The 17,391-nt window shown below is 36.4% G+C and overlaps 1 long non-coding RNA gene across 7 annotated transcripts; it reads left to right on the top strand.

The window, feature by feature from the left end:
• The first annotated feature begins 5,263 nt into the window (after positions 1–5,263).
• On the top strand, positions 5,264–10,273 carry LOC112200168. Of its 7 annotated transcripts, none has more exons than XR_002936180.2 (12): positions 5,264–5,659; positions 5,843–6,080; positions 6,590–6,952; positions 7,345–7,562; positions 7,665–7,770; positions 7,914–8,148; positions 8,247–8,331; positions 8,629–8,661; positions 9,037–9,100; positions 9,290–9,343; positions 9,439–9,700; positions 9,907–10,273. It is a non-coding gene; the product is annotated as an uncharacterized LOC112200168 (long non-coding RNA). The 7 variants fall into 7 exon arrangements; XR_005810040.1 differs by having other exon boundaries at positions 5,265–5,659; positions 7,914–7,988; positions 8,073–8,148; positions 9,439–10,273; XR_005810039.1 differs by adding an exon at positions 8,778–8,874 and having other exon boundaries at positions 5,265–5,659; positions 9,439–10,273.
• Positions 10,274–17,391: the final 7,118 nt, after the last annotated feature.

The raw sequence follows: 17,391 nt of genomic DNA, 5'->3' as shown, positions 1-17,391 counted from the left end.
CCTTTGGTGCTTTCCAGAGGAACAATACAGATATAACAACTATGCACCAAAGAGAAGGATGAGACTATACAAACCGAATGTACAGCTCATTCAACTTTGTTCTTTTGGTCATATTGATCCAACTATTCTTTGTCTTATTGTGTGTCTTCATGTATGCTTAAACAGATAATAATGCCCTCTAGACTTATGGGTTTTATTTAGACTTGCTTGCCAAACTTATGCAGGAATTCCAGTATAAAAACACGGTTAAAAGTGTAGTGTTTCACTTGTCAACCCAAGACCTTCAACTTGCTTTATCTAATACGCGCGTTGAATTTGTATTTGACTTATGAATTTGATTTACACTTAAAATTCTTCGGAACTCTCGAATGCAGAAGACAATAAAAGAAGAAATTCATTCATCACCAAAAATTTATTTAGAATGTTAAAAGAGTGCGAATCATGATCTCAAATAATCTTGATCAGAAAATTCGGTAAAACAAAACTTCAGCAAAGCATATCTATTTTATAAACCTAGAAACATTATTTCAACCAAGCTCTTTTAATTTTATTAATCAGATCAAAACATGAAAAACCATGCTAGATAATAAAATATTCAAAATACAGCCTGCATTTAGCTTGGAAGATAACTGTGGTTTCAAATATGAGGATAGACAAATAAATGTAAGTCAATACTTATATCAATCACCTTCCAAACCAGCTACGTAATTAACAACAATATTTGCAGATTTTTGTCATTTTTAAAGGTTGCTAGCCTTGAAAGCTTGGTCTTGAAAGCAAGCACATGCATGCGGAAAACTTAAGTAACTAGTTACTTTTTGTTAGTACCCATAAACATTTTATGTAGCTTGAGGATCACAGCTAAACTTTTTTCGATTTTAGGGAAAAGATGTTGCATGGAAATCAATAATAACTCACATCCCCATGTAATATATCCAATTTAAAGTAGTGCAGGAATCTAGAAGCAATACATTCGAATGCAAGTATGCAACTAAACTCTGCACTTTTTGGAGAGTAAGGCTCTCTCTTTTATTGATGATAATGGAATCTTCATCCCCATCATGTCGTGATAGTTTTAGATTCCTAATCTACAATGATAAAATGATTGTTGAGGTCTATGTTTGACTCTTCCTCAACAGGCCTGTTCAGCCAAGTAAGTCAAACTTCATGGGTCTCATCACTTCGTCTTGAAGGCCACGATTTCTCCTCACTTGGATTCTGAAAGGAAATATGTGTGAGGAGAAATTTCCTCAATGCAAATTTGAATGAGGAGTAATCTTCTCAAAAAGAATTTGGGTGAGGAGAAATCTCATCAAAGTAAATCTGAGTGACAGGAAATCATAGTGCACAAGGGAAGATTATTTAAGGGATGAGAACTAGAGGTGCAACTGATGATCAAAGTACCCCATCTGATGTTAATTATGTTACCTTAAGTTTTGACTTTGTCATTTAGGCATAGACCTCAAATGAATATTTTGAATCCAACAATCAATCTGGCTATAACGCTTATAGATACAATCAATATGAAGAAATACATGACCAGTCATCCAGTTGAATTCATCCTTAATATTTCTTTATAGCGAAAACAATTTGCAACTCAAAAGAGATTTATGACTATCATGTTCTGCACTACAATTCGTACTATATGAGTCATATGTTTCAGTCTAATTATTGTATTTTTGTTGACTAACAAGTGTCTTTTGAACCACATAGAGTTTCTTTTTTTGGATGTAAATGAAGTTGATACTTATATAAATATATAGGATTAAATACTCGTTACTCCTCATACTTTTGCATGAAAAACAGTTTAGTCCAAATTTTTTAAATTAACAGTTGAGACCTTATTCTTTCTAATTCTCACACAATATGTCCTAAAATAACTATTATACCCCTCACCTCTCTCTCTCTCTCTCTCTCTCTCTCTCTCTCTCTCTCTCTCTCTCTCTCTCTCTCTCTCTCTCTCTCTCTCTCTCTCTCTCTGCCATTCGAGAGCGGACGTCCGCAATCCAGAAAAAGTGCAGACGTCGCTCCTCAGGCCTTGATCAACCATCGACGGCGCGGCGCGGATCGCCGGACGGAGGCCAGGGGTCTGTGAAGCCAGTCTGCGGTCGGGTGGAGTCCCCGGCGAGCGGTTTGCAACTCTGTCCAGAACCTGCAGTTACAGGTGAGGTCGCTGCCAAGAAATCTGCAACCCCGACCTCGATCGCTGCCCAAAAGCCATCTGGGATGCGTCCGGCAAGCCCCGCGCCGCTGTCGCCTCCTGAAAGAGGCTGCTGCGTCTACGTCCGTACTTTAGCGATAGTGCGGACGTCCGTCTGTGATCCGGCCTGTATACACACACACACACACACATACATACATATATATATATATATATATATATATATATATTGATTACATGCATTTATATGCACGTAATTGCATTCAAAACACATGAATTAAGTTAATCCTTAAGTCAATTATTATGTATGACGTACACAAATTAGTGTATCAATTTAAAACCCTATCAATGTAGTAAGAATAAGTAGGGATCGTTCTCAACCGGGGATTATGGCCTAATTAATTTCTGAAAAATAAACGTTAGCAAAACAAATTAAAGAATATATATTCACAATATTTACGAAAATAACAAGAGGGGGATTTAGGATTTATTTTATCTAACAACTAAGTAATTATACACATATGTGACACATCAAAACCAAGAATCAAATAGAATAAAATGAATGGAACGAAATTAATATGTAATTAACTACTATTAACACGTTGGCAAGGTTTCAAACATCAAATCATGAATCAAAATATATCCAAGCATAGAATCGATCAAGAACAAACCATGAACGCATGCATAAGTTCTTATTACTTCCCTTAGTTAAATTAACTAGATGAGCGCACCATAGCTAACCCTATTAATCTTGTAATTACTACTGGTAGCTAATCACCAATAAACACATTCTTAACTCAGTAAACACATTGAAAGTTGGTCAATTCAAGTCAAGAACACAAGTTAGAACGCTAATCAAGCATGCAAAACTCATTGTTAATTCACCTAAGTATTTCTAGGTTTTCCACCGAATTAATTAAAGCCTAGAATGCTAGCACCTTAATATGGATTCAATTACATGTTTATCAACCTAAGTATGCATCCAAAGATCAATTAACACATAAAAGATGGGATTGAAGTTCGAAATTAACAATCATGCCAGAATACTTTGAAATCGCAACTTTTCTTTTGAAAACCTAAAAACCAACATCATGCTTCATAGTATTTGGAATTCACATAACTAAATCCAATCTTTCATCCACCATAGAAATCGCAAGCAAGAAAACCAAATAAGAAAACCAAATCGCAATTTTATATAAAACCCGAAATAGTTTACATAGCAAAACCGAAAACATAAATAAGGTTCCATGGTTACACTTTTTTATCTTCAAGGACGCAAGAAGCTTCAAAAGGTGATAGAATGGAGGAGAGCTACGGCAAGGATGCTTGAATGGATGAATGGATGCTTCACGGTCTTGAACTTTGGATTTCTTGAAGTTGCCGAAACTTGGAAGAGAAAGGGAAGTGTTTGTGGCTTTTGATTCTGAATTTTGTGGTCCTTTAATGTCTTCACAAAGCCTCCCTTTTATAGTGAACAGCAAGGGTTAGGGTTCCCTTGAATTTCTCTTGAATTGCATCACTTCGACCAATAGAATAATATCATATGAACTTAGAGAGCAAGTAACCTTCTATTGCCGAAATCTTCCATGTACTTAACCCTAATTCGGCCTCCCTTGTATGTAGAGTCATAAATCAATTCTTATTCCTCTATTTTCTCTCATTAAATCCCAAGAAATAAATCCAATAATAATCCCATAATATACCTTGCCGAAATCTTCTAGTAACTCCTTGTAATTCTCACGGCAAAAGCATGTAGAATGGGCCATGGATTCCTCAAAACGTCAAGAAGGATCTAGAGCATCATGTGCAAGTCACATGCTTCAAACTTCGGGCCAAACTTCCCCAAATGGGCCAATTCAAAATCCATTTATATTGTTGCCGAAATTTCTTTAATATTCTAGAACAATCTTGAAATATCTTGAGTCATCTTCAAGACACAGCATCTCCTAGCACCACCAGGACTCCTAGTGTCATCAGGTTTCCTAGTCCAACTAGGACTCTGTCATTTCTCATTTCCGAACATCATTTTTCCGAGCTCACTCCTAGTTGCATTAGGATTCCTACTTCAACTGGGATTCATTTTCCTGGTAAGATTAGGAAAGCTTCATTTATCCATTTCTTTGTCATTTATGCGCCTCATTTCCTCCTTGCCTTCATTTCCATCATTTCTAGCTCTTCTTAGCTCATTTCCGGCGTTTGAAGCTCAAATGTACCTAAAAACACGAAACTAAGTCAGAAATGATAATGTTAAGAGAATAACTAAGTAAAATGTAGATGAAATGATACTAAAAACATAGAAAATATTACTCCGATCAATGTAATTAATCTATTTTTATTTATTTTGTAGTAAATAAGCGGAGTTGTAGAAACGAGATAGAATGACGCGAAAATGGTGAAGATAGAAGTTTTCGACAAATGGACGAAATTGTCAATGCCTTAATTAAGTATTGGTTAATTAGCCAATTAACTAAGCAATCATGCTTTGGTTAATTACCCGGCCAAGTAATTAAACGTGCAGCACATGAAGAACTAACTGGCCATTGCATAATTGTACACTTGACACGTGGCAAACTTTTCATTCACTAGCCAAACCAATCACCACGTGATCCTCTTTTCTCTTACAAGGACTAGACCATTTTCTCTTTCTTTTTGAACCAATTACCCACTGACACATGTCCCTCTCTCCTCCTCCTTTCTCTCACGACCAGCCACACGGAATGACGACCCATTCTTCCTCTTTCATATATATCCCTAATTATCCATGATCTATCTAGAACAGCGCCGCTCTCCAAAATGTCTAAAGGGGAGGGATGCTGCCCTCTCCCTCCTTCCCCTCCATTTTTTCTCTTTTTTTTATAATTTATTTTGAGATTTGAAGAACTCACTACTAGAATTATGCTAATAGACATCGCATGTTTTAAATCGGTCAGACTTGCACACGATGTAAAAAAGTAATCTAACATCGTTTTATGAAAATACCGATTTAAATGCATATTATTAACATCGGTTCTTAAAATGACCGGTGTTAAAAGTTTTGTTTGAAAATTTGTGGGAACCTAGTTTTACAAAACGCGCTAAGTCTTTTAAGTGAAATGAAGGAGCGGGGACTAAAACTCAAAACTTTCACACTTAGAAAAAAAATTGCGCCCCACCCACCCCAAAACTGAAACCCTAAGCTCAGTGTTCTCAACCTAGACTCGAGCTCCTCCTAAACTAGAGCTCCTCCTCCTCCTCCTGATCACCATCACAATCCTCCCTCCTCCATTCTCAGGCGGAATCTGAAGCGCCGAGATCCCGACCTCGATCTAAAATTGAAGTAACAGCTCTGAATCCAGAGTCCGGCCTCGATCTGAAGAAATTAAAGAGGAATGGTTCTTTCCTCTCAAGCCCCACCGAAGTCGGGGTTGGAGCCCTAAACCCGAACACAGCAACCCAGCTGCACTCAACTGCGCCGTTTCTGACTCTCTCCGTCCTCGACTCTCCGTCTCCGCCTCTCCGGTCTCCCTCTCCGTCTTCTTCTACTCCTCTTCCTCTTCCTCTTCTTCTTCTCTTCTTATCTTCTTCTTTTTAATCTGATTGAATCATGAATCACCCATTTGAAATTGAAATTGAATTCCTTAGAGTAATGGAATTGTATGTATGAATGTATCCTGATAATCTGAATATGTTGGTCTGGCCCAGATTGGAGCTACTTTCATGGCCAGGCGGCTAGCAGAATCTGGATGACTAGATCGGGAAAATCGATCCCATTGATCTGTTATGATGCTTCAATGGCAAGAGGGTTTTCGTTAGGGTTGATCTCAATGTTCCTTTGGATGACGACTGTAAGATCACCGATGACACTAGAGTCCGAGCAGCTGTCCCCACCATCAAGTACTTGCTCGGAAATGGTGCCAGAGTCATCCTCGCTTCCCACTTGGTATTCCTTCACTCTTTTCACTTTTTTGGATGATCGGATATTTGGGTTTATTTAGATCTTATGGGTTTGAGTAGTTAGATTTGCATGTGGGTTTGTGGTTTGATCTATGCAGATCAGATTGTAGATCCTTATGTCTGGTTACTTGGTTAATATCGATTATCTATCATTATATTTGCTTTGGTGCCCATGTACCTCTATGGTTGGTTTATTGTTTTCGAAAGCTATTTTTATAGTATGTTGTGAGATCTTAGGTTAGGTTGGATAGCAGTTTCATAGTTTCATTAATTTTGGATCCTTAAAATAAAGGGAGAGTCTTTAACTGCTTTAGCGTGTTTCTACACTTGTGCTAGTTGCTTAAGCTTCTGTTTAGTTGATTATAATTGTTTGCTTTTTCTTTTTCTGTGCCTAGATATGATACAGAACACCAGAACTTTCTAACTACTAAGAATAGTAGTAGATGAGATCACTTCTTTTCCCTAGTTATTAATGAAATATGTCTGTGTTTACAGGGACGTCCCAAGGGTGTCACTCCCAAGTATATCTGATCTGCAGATACATTTCTCTCGTTCTTAACTCCCAAGGGGTCCCAAGGATATATTAATGAAATATATCTGTGTTTACAGATACATTTCTCTCGTTCTTAACTCACTTGCATATTCATGCAGGAGGATTCGAAGTAGAACTAAGATAAGTGAAAGATGAAGGTGGCAGTGATTGGTTCTGGTATTAGTGGTTTGGTCTCGGCCTATGTTCTTGCAAAAGAAGGTGTTGAAGTGGTTCTATATGAGAAAAAAGACTACCTGGGTGGCCATGCCAAGACTGTCACATATGATGGTGTTGATTTGGACCTTGGTCTCATGGTCTTCAATCATGTAAGTAGCACTCTGGTTGTTCTCTGAGTCTTTTCCTTAATTCTGCAAATATATTCTCATTATCCGAATATTAACCATCCGCTTGTCTTGGTATTTTTTTACTTCAATTTGAACATAATGTTAATGCATGCACAGAGTTAGTTCTATATGTTAGATCAGCTGTGCAACTTCTATAAACACAATCCTTAAACTTGCACTAGACAGTTTATACTAAACTCTAAACAATACAAATGAAGCTTCAATGATCCAGCCTTCTTGATTAATTGGTCAATGTTAATTCTCCTCATCATCCTCACAAAAAATCTATCAATTACGACAAAATAAAATACATATGAATAATGTTAATGTTTGTTTGTGGACTTGTGGAATGAAAATTTAAAATTGGAATGTAGGTGATGTATCTAAATATGATGGAGTTCTTTGAGAGCCTTGGAGTTGATATGGAGACATGCGACATGTCTTTCTCAATGAGTTTAGATAAAGGACGGGGCTGTGAATGGGGTAGTCTAAATGGTCTCTCAAGCTTGTTTGCAGAAAAGAAGAACTTGTTCAACCCATACTTCTGGAAAATGCTTCAAGAAATCACCAAGTTTAAGCATGATTTGATCAGGTATGTAACTCGAATGGTTTCTGAAATGCGTCCCATGTCTCAAAATGTCCTATTGAGGTGAGATGTCATGTTGATGTCTGTATTATTCGGTGTTTCTTGCAGTTATCTTGAGGTGCTTGAGAGTAACCTAGACATTCACCGGAATGAAACCTTGGGGCAGTTTATTGAGTCACATCACTACTCTGAACTATTTCTGAAGGCTTACCTTGTGAGTTATGCATGAATTCACTAAAACATAGCTGTATTAATCTGTAATATATTTAATTATAGCTTTTTCTAAGTCACTACCTAATATATCAATTAAGTTTTTTAGTTACTTGGTGGCAAAGTAATGTTATTATTCATGTGCAGATTCCAATATGTAGTTCAATCTTGTCGTGTCCTTCAGAAGGAGTTATAAGCTTCTCAGCTTTCTCAGTGCTTTCGGTAGTTCAATCTTCTTTGGGTCCCTTTGATATCTTTTCTGTTGGGGGCCGGAGATATGTCTGATGCAAATGTTGTGAAGTTCAGGAATGATGGGAGACTTATGCTGTTAACTACTACAAATGGACATATTCATGTACTTGATTAATTCTGTGGCACGCTTGTATGTAGTTTTCTCCTTCTCTATTTTTTTTTTTTTTTGCTTTGGATATATGGATAATGTAATATTTCTAATATGGTTTTGCCGTCATTGTTGTTTAGTTATCCATGTACAATGTAAAGCTTGTCTCAAGCAATGCTACATTAGAGGCTTCTTTTAGCCCAGATGGGATGTTTGTTATGTCAGGTATGCATGTCTCCTGTTACATATTTCGTTTGGGGGCACAAAGTATCTTGTTTGTTGTTGTCACTTGTTTGCTATTATGCTCAGTGGGCATAAAGTTCCTAAATATTTATGTCCTGTGATGAAATTCTGGAAAGCATGCTTGTGATTGCTGTTAATGAACTGCATTTTTGAATATTATATGAAGACAAATTCTCTATGTTGCCGTCTCTGGAAGTTGTGCGTTTGTTGCTGCATTCTTTTTCGTCTAGAGATAAACTATTAAACTACTCTCTGATCTATGCATTTGTTTTTATGCAGCTTAAAGAGAGAAGATAAGTGAAGCTAATCAAGGTATGCTTTGGATCTACATATGTCATTAATCTGGAGGTTGCTTGGGCTCCATTTTGTTTAAGGAAAAGAGACTTTGTGTGGGACACTAATTTTATACTTTTTGTTCTTTTGGAAAGTCTCTTTTGATATTGAAATGTTGACGTGTTGTTGTGGAGGAACCAAAAGATATCAGCTAGTGTTTTAACTGCTGCATTTCAACTTCTTCAAAAGATGGTGTGACTTTCAACTTCTTCTTTTTTGGTTCTGCATTTCATTTGCATCATGACACATTGCACCCAAAAAAATTTACTTGTCATTCTTTTAGACCGTCTGTTTATCTTGGAGTTGGCTGCTACCCAGTTGTTATTAATCTTGACAAACTTGTTTGCTTTGCAGGCTTCAAACAAGGACAGCAGCTGCAATGTCAGAAAATGCCATAGTCCTGAGTTTTAAATCGAGGGTGAGTCCCCTGTTTATTTCTTTTAGTTTCTTTGCACTGGTTGTGCTTTTCTTTTCTTTTTTCTTTTTTTGAATTGGTACTCTATCAACTCCCCCGGAAACATTTAGTTCACAAAATGCTTTTGATTTGTTTGTGAACGTAACCATACAAAGTACCAAAAGCTGGGGCTAACTGAACTCTTTTGTGCAGGTTTAAAGCAGAACAGCAGCTATAGTGTCAAAGCTCCAGAGTTTAAACTCAAGAGTGAGGCCTTGGCATTTGTACAGAGTTTTTTTCTTTGCTTCTAGATCTGCTTCTTTTCAAAAAATTTATCTTCTTTTACTTTCGAATGTTTTCAGGTCATTACTGGATACTTACTAGCAGGATCTGCCATTGGACCCAGAGGCTTGAATTTTGTCAGTGAAATAGTCCCAGAGGCTTGTCTTTATTCCTATTTTGCTTGATTGATTCTTTCTTTGCGCTTCCCCTATTGACTGTTTCTTCAGGATTATGTTTTCAGTTCCATTTGCAGATTCAAAATCATGAATACTCATGTTATACTAGATTCAAAATCACGAATACTCATGTTATACTAGTTCGGTCTTTTGCCATTCAGTATAGGTGGATCTATACTTTTCTTGTCATTAATTTATGTGTGTTTACATTTGGTAAAGTCCAGTTATATTAGTATTGAGATTCATTGCCTTTTTAGTACCTTTTAAGCTCAGTCATGTCGCTATTTCTTTTTGTTGAGTTTAGTAATACCAGAAATCACTGTCATTAGGTTTATGTTGCACTGTGAAACTGACTTTGTCATTCTCTTGCAGAGCCTTGGATTACAAGTTGTGAAATATTTGGCTGCCAAATATGAAGAGCTAGGGTGTGAAGTGAAATGGATGGGCAAGCCTGATAAGGTGATCTAGTCACATTGGTCTGGTTACCGCTGTTAACTTCACTTCATGTGAACCTTTAGCTTAATACATATTTCTCTTGCACTTGACTACCAAGATGAATTTTGAGCAAGGCTACTTTTTGCTTTGAAGCAACGTTTGGTGTAGAAATTTTGTAGATTGTTGCTCATATGTTTCTAGGCTATCCTTTGTAGGTTTTGGGGTTTTCTTTTGTGACATATGTTCAATCATGAATTTGGAAAGAAAATTAATGGAAAGCCCCAATTTTTGGATGATTATGAAATGCATTTCTTTTCCAGCAGCAGCTAGATGCAAACTTAGCTCATCACGCTTGTCAAAATGAAGTGAAGTATATAAAAGCATAACAAAACAGTAATGCCAAGGAAAACGAAGTCACTTGAGAGATTAGAAATCAGTATCAAAATGAAAATCGATGTCTTATGATTATTAATGTATCGAGTTGTGTCCGCAGAACCGATGTACTCAAAACCAGTGCACATCGATTTTATAAAACAAAAGCGATGTCTACAATGAAACAACACATCGGTTCTAGAAAAAGCAAGCGATGTACATAAAACCATTGAACATCGTTTTGCTTAAATGAAAATGATGTGCTGTGTTAAATGAAACATCAGTCCTTAAAAAAAAACTGATGACGCCTAAAGATACAGACATCGTTCCTAAGAAAATAATGTGCCAAGCTACATGTAAAAATGGCCAAGAACAAACAATACTCATGGGAACTGATGTCTACAAGTGTACTAGACATCGCTTCTGGAATAGAAATCGATGCAAATGTTCATGTAGGTATTGTTCGACATATACTTTATTAACCATAAAATGTGAAAATATGAAGAATTAGACGTACCTAACATACAAAAATATGATGATTATAACGATTATACATCGATTTGTTTTTTAGAATCGATGTTGGTTGTTGTCTGGGATATCGGTTAAAAACGCGCTTATACTGATGTCTATATCTTTCTCTACACCCACTAAGACATCGGTCGAAAATTAGTTTAACATCGGTTCTGGGCCGATGTCTATGAACAAAATTCTAGTAGTGACTACTCACACAAAACTTCAAGGATCTATCAAGGAACTCAATCTCTACAAGATTCAAGATTTGGGTATTTTGTGGGGTTGTAATTCAAGGCTAGTCATCCTATCTTCATAGCTATTTGTGACTATCTTTGTTTTCTCCTACACTTCTCTACTCTTTGCTATTTGAATTTTGTAATTTTGATGTCCATTAATATGGGTTGTGAGTATTTACTTTTGGGAGCTAGGGTTTCTAACTCTAGCTCAATTTTGATGTAATGAACATATATATTTTCAAGTGATAAATAATGTATTTTCATATGAGTGCACTCTAATTACTCTGTTAATTGATTCTTGATGCATAAATTTTAGAGAATTGACCACTCTCTTTGTTATGTTTTGAGATTTGTGTTGTGTGATACAATTGGTGGTTCTTTTTTGTTCACTAGCTTCATGTAATTAGTGTGGTGTGTCAAGTAGTTGCTTAATCGAGAATGAATGATTGCCTAAGTTTCTATTTTCTTGTGCCCTGCGCCTTTAATCCTACATATTGTGGCCCTAACAAGGCATAATGATTAGGGTTAGAGAGTTCATTCTTGCCTTAGTCGGAAGAATGGATACCAAATGAGAGAAATTGACTTAGTGGCCTTAACCGGCATTAGGTAGAGAACTAAGTAATCGTTACATTTTAGGTTGTAACTATTGCATGCTTAAATCCCTAATTTCTAGAGCTTTACGCTTTTAGTTCATGTTTTGGTAGCCCTGATAAGGTACTAATTCCTGAGTTAGAGAGTTCATATTTGTCCTAACCGAAAATGTGAATACACTTAAGGAAATTCGGCTTAGTGGCCTTGACCGGCATTAAGTACGGGATTTGGTTCTTATGAAGATATATTATTTGTTTGCTTGAAATGTGTTCGTTGCATTGAAATTGCTATAGAGTGATCCCTAGTACCCAAATCTATCTCTCTTTTATTTTATTTTTTTTCTTTGTTTTTAATTGTTGTTGTTAATTTAGTTTTTGACTTAGTCTTTTAGAAAATTAAAACCACAATTTTGAATGACAATTTCTATCTCATTGTAAATAGCCATCACTAGGCTCTTAGTTTTGATTAGGCTTTGGTGAAAACCAAAGCCGAGCATTGCTAAGGCTTGGTGCCTTAGAATAACATTTTTATTTATTTTCTTTTTCTTTTGCTTTTGTTTGCTTAGTGACTTTAGTTCCGACCACCCAATGATTGTGGGTTAGCCACTAATCCCCGTGGTACGATAATTGTACACTTGACACGTGTGTGTATGTGTGTGTGTGTATAGAGGGGCAGAAAAAATAAAAAATAAAAAGTGAGGGGTATAATAGTCATTTTAGAACCTGCTGTGTAAGAATTAGAAAGAATAAGCATTAAACTGTTTAATTTTAAAATTTTGGACTAAACTGTTTTTCATGCAAAAGTATAAGGAGTAACGAGTATTTAGTCCAAATATATATATGATTATAGTTAAGGCATTGAAAATAGCGATTTAAGATTATAAGTATGAACGGTTCAAGTTTGATAAATTTGGTTCGTCCATTGATTTAATCTAGTTTGACACCTTAACAATCACCGATTTGGCTGAAAATTTGCAGAAATGATCTACACATTATGACCTAAAAACTGAACGGTTGAGATGACGAAATGTGATCGAAAAGTTGGTCTAATACCCTATCCCTAGAAAAAACAAAAAAAAGGGATCCCTTAGTGGAACATGGCCCTTCTAGTGAGGGATCTCTTTTTTTTATCTTTTATAGGGATAGGGTATTAGACCAACTTTTCGATCATATTATATATACATATATATATATATATATATATATATATATTTTGAGAAGACAAAGGAAAATTACAACATAAAACCCCTAGGACAACCACAACTAAAACATCCAAATTAAATGCTGACAGCGCGGAAAGGGGTAATTTTCCTTTTCAAGTAGCAGGGGTCTTCAGATGATGACCGTGACTCGCAATGGCGTCGGCAACGAAGTTAGCTTCCCGAGGAACATAAGAGAAGATGATGTGGACAAAATTACTAGCAAAGCTAGCCACATCTTTGGCAAGAGTACGAAGTCACCACGGAACGGTACATTTGCTATTGACGACATCATTCATAAGTTTAGAGTCTCCTTCCACCAACACTTTTTTGCAATCGTGGATCAAAGCATGATAGAGACCATCTCTAAGAGCGTTTCCCTCTGCAACTAGCACCGAAGCTATACCAATGTTTCTGGAACCAACAACTATAGGAGTGCCAATTTCACCACGAAGAACAAAGCCCGATGCAACACTCTTTTTCCCATAAACAAATCCATCAAAATTGAGCTTGCAATAACCAGATGGAGGAGGTTAATTTCCACTTGATCACCGACTGCACAGTACCTAGAAGTGGGGAGGTTGTCAAGGTCCTTGAATGGTTGGTTAATCTATATTCTTCAACTATGATTGCAGAAGAGCAAACAACAGAAGACGGAGGTGTTATTTTCTGTCTAAAAATGAGGCTACTTCTAGCCTCCCAAAGCTTCCAACAAATCAAGATAAGATTGTTAGTAGTTTGTTTGCAATAACCAACTATAAACCAGGTACCAAACCAATCTTCAAAGGATGAGAAACCCTGAGAAGAGAACTCAGCTTTCCTCCAAATTTCTGTAGCACAGGGATAGGAGAGAAAGAGATGGTTTAAGTTCTCAATCCCTACACTTATATCTATTTATAATGTAAATCAACAAATTGAATCTTTCAATAAAATTTTCTTTCCAGAAAATCTAAAACCTATCCCCGAGATTTTTGATATCTCATTTTTTTAAAGTTCTAATATAACTCTATCAATCGACATTTTAATCTTTGCTTTCCTTGAGCATCATGATTTCTCCTTATCTAGATTCGCTTTAAGGAGATCTTCTCCTTACCTAGATCATTTCCCTTTAGAGGATTACTGCTTACCCAGATTCGTCGTGAGGGAATTTTTCCTCACAAGGATTTCTCTTGAATGGATTTCTCACCCAGATTCACCCTGAGAGGATTTCTCCTCGCCTAGATTTCTCTTGAAAGGATTTCACCTCACCTAAATCTGCCTTAGAGATTTCACCTTGAGGTATTTTTCCCAAATAGGTTGGGCTACCTCTCTAATAGGCCATTTCCTGACTAGAAACTATTCTTAAAATTTTACACCCCCACAAAACCTTCATCATATATTTTTATTTGTGAATAAATGAGTCACTTTTTTTTTTCTTTTGTCAGATTTTACAGATATTTCTTTATTTTGTCAGGATATATCCCAAATATTTAACATATCGGGAATATTTGACAATGTTGGAGAAATTTTACCGAAATATGGAAAGATAAGATATTTTCCTATATGATATATGGATCATTAAAAATATATATGTGTTATGGGATATATCGGTATATCGACAGATATTTCAACACTGTTTAGCTACTTTAGCATTTAGCTACTAGTCTATTGGCATGAGATTCATTAGAATAGAGAGGATTGAGAAAGCTTTCCTTGAACCTGGCCGGGTTCCGATACAATGTAAGAAATATTCTTGTTTTCTATTAATTCAGTGATTAATGTTTCTGACACGTGTATAAGATGTGAGGTTAATTTGAGAAATTTTGGTTGTGTATTTAGTGAAACGTTATTATAAAAAGTTAAAGAAGAATGTTAGGCTTAAAGTCACCTTGAGTCAGAAACACACTCACTGCTCAGTTTGCCACATGTGTGGATTGTTCATAGAAAATATAATATTTTTATTCCATTCTTTATCCCCTTTAAATTAAAAAATTAAAAATCCTTATCTTTTAGCGAAATCGATTTCGATTTCGATTCCGTGCACCGACACCTTCACCATGCGCCAGAAACGCCAGAGACTTTTCTCTTTTTGTCAAGTCCTTGGTAGGATTCCGAAGCTTTCCAACACGAGAGAAATTAAGTAGTCTTTGTATTTAATTAATTGGTTATGTATATAGTTTTCCTTATAGATTTAGATTTTAGTGTAACTATAAGGAAAACTATATACATAACCAATTAATTAAATACAAGGAAAACATTAATCTTCATCTTCTCCACCCAAATTTGAATTTATAACTATTTTTTTGTAATTTTTTTTGCCTCCTCATCTTTAATTCGTTATTCAATTCACGAAACTATTAATGTTGATTTCATCAAAATCTTTGTAATACCCTTTGTGAACACTGAAAGTAAAAATTTAAGACACACAAAAAAAAAAATCAATCTCTTCTTTTTTGCTTATAGTTGTTAAATTACTAATCTTTTAATATAAATTAAAAGGAAAATGATGAAAAAAATCACATTAGAGTGTGAAATATTTAAGTTTCCCACTTGATAAAGATCTACTATGGTTAGTAATATTAACTTGGTCCTTATTATTCTGTAAACAAAGACGAAGGCCCAAAAGAGGTGAGCCTAAACCACCCAAGCAACGACCCAGCCAAGAGGAAACACACCACCGCAGCAGCCACGCTCATAGAAGCCGCGCAACAATTAAGAAACCATAAAACCAGATTCATAGGGCTTGGGAGATGTTGATTGCGAACTCGATGGCAAACACCTGAATATCCTGATTCCAGATACACAATAAGAGACATCCAATTTCAAATCGTCTCCACGGATACCCATACCATCTTCCACCACCAAAGAAACCATAAACACCATAGCAAGAGAAAGAGTAACCGATCGACAAGACAGCCACCCAAAGGGTGAAGTGGTGAACAGCCCAACTTTTGTCTTTTGGCCGACTCGAAGTATCAGATGTTTTGTGACAGAACTGCGCAGAAGACACAAACAAATGTTGCAGAGATACAGAACACAATCAGAGAGGATCTTTTATTGAATCTATGGATGAACTGATTCTGCGTGGGCAGCAGGATGCGATGGAATGGTATGTCTGTCATTGTATTGCTTTTTCTTAATTTGAATCCATTTGTTAATTAGCTCGATTCAGTGGAAGGGTGATCGAATAAGTGATTGAGTAGTGTTTGAAAACCACAGGCTTACAAGTTCAGCTGAGTGATCTCAGATCTTATTAACGTCAATGAACTAGCTTTAAATAGCCACTGGAAATACAGGGAATTCAAAAGTGTAAAACCACGTCTCAACAACCCTAAGATTGTGGTGAACCAGCTAAGGACTCGGTCTAACCAAAAACAAACCCAACAACCTTGACTGACTCTCTAACTCTCCTAAAACATAGGAGTTTATTTGACTGAACAAAACAAACCTTGACTAACAAGAACTTCTAACTACTTCAAACATATCTCAACAATCCTTCCCCTAAACTGAAACTGCTGAGAGCAGTTCAGTTTACTTCCTTTTTGGCCATGACTCCAAGCATTTTCCGAAGCCTTTCAAATGCTTCTAGCTTAAGAGGTTTTGTGAATATGTGCACGAGCTGCTCACTACTCCCACAAAATTCAAGTTTCACAACACCATCCTTTGTAAGATCTCGAATGAAATGAAATCTCACATTGATGTGTTTGCTCCTACCATGAAACACAGGATTCTTGGCTAATTTAATTGTAGAAGTATTGTCATAAAATAAAGTAACACACTTACAATGATCATAGCCAAGATTATTAAGAACTCTCTGCATCCATACACACTGACAAGCGCAAGCTGCAGCAGCAACATACTCCGCTTCCGTAGTCGACAATGTTACAATAGGCTGTTTTTGTGAAGACCAAGATACTACCCCAGCATTCAACATGAACACGAAACTAGTTGTACTTCGAGAATCATCAACATTGCCAGCATAATCACTATCACAATATCCCACCAAATCATCAAGCACTTCTCTTTTATAGTATACTCCCATATCAACAATTCCTCTGAGATAACGTAGAACCCTTTTAGCTGCTGCCCAATGTGCTTCTATTGGATGAGCCATAAATCGACTGATGAGACAAACTACATACATAAGATCTGGTCTAGTAGTAGTCAGATACATAAGGCTGCCAACAAGTTGCTTATACCGAGTTCCATCTACCTCAGCTCCACCTCCTTCTTTTGTCAATTTTGAACCAGGCACAATTGGATTCCTCACGGGATTACTCTCTGTCATTCCGAATCTGTCGAGCACTTCCTTAGCATATTTACTCTGACACAAATGTATCCCTCCTGCTCCTTGCTTAACTTCAACTCCCAGAAAGTATTTCATTTCTCCCAAATCCGTCATTTCAAACTTATGCATCACTGACTTCTTAAAATTCTCAATCATAACACAATCATTTCCAGTAAAAATAAGATCGTCAACATAAAGACTTACGATCAAAATTTTACCTTTTTCAACTTTCACAAATAGTGTGT

The sequence above is a fragment of the Rosa chinensis genome, chromosome 4, assembly GCF_002994745.2.
Source record: "Rosa chinensis cultivar Old Blush chromosome 4, RchiOBHm-V2, whole genome shotgun sequence".
In the NCBI taxonomy this organism is placed as follows: domain Eukaryota; kingdom Viridiplantae; phylum Streptophyta; class Magnoliopsida; order Rosales; family Rosaceae; genus Rosa; species Rosa chinensis.
Note: the sequence above shows the minus strand (reverse complement) of the source record. Positions and strands in the feature narration are given on the sequence as shown.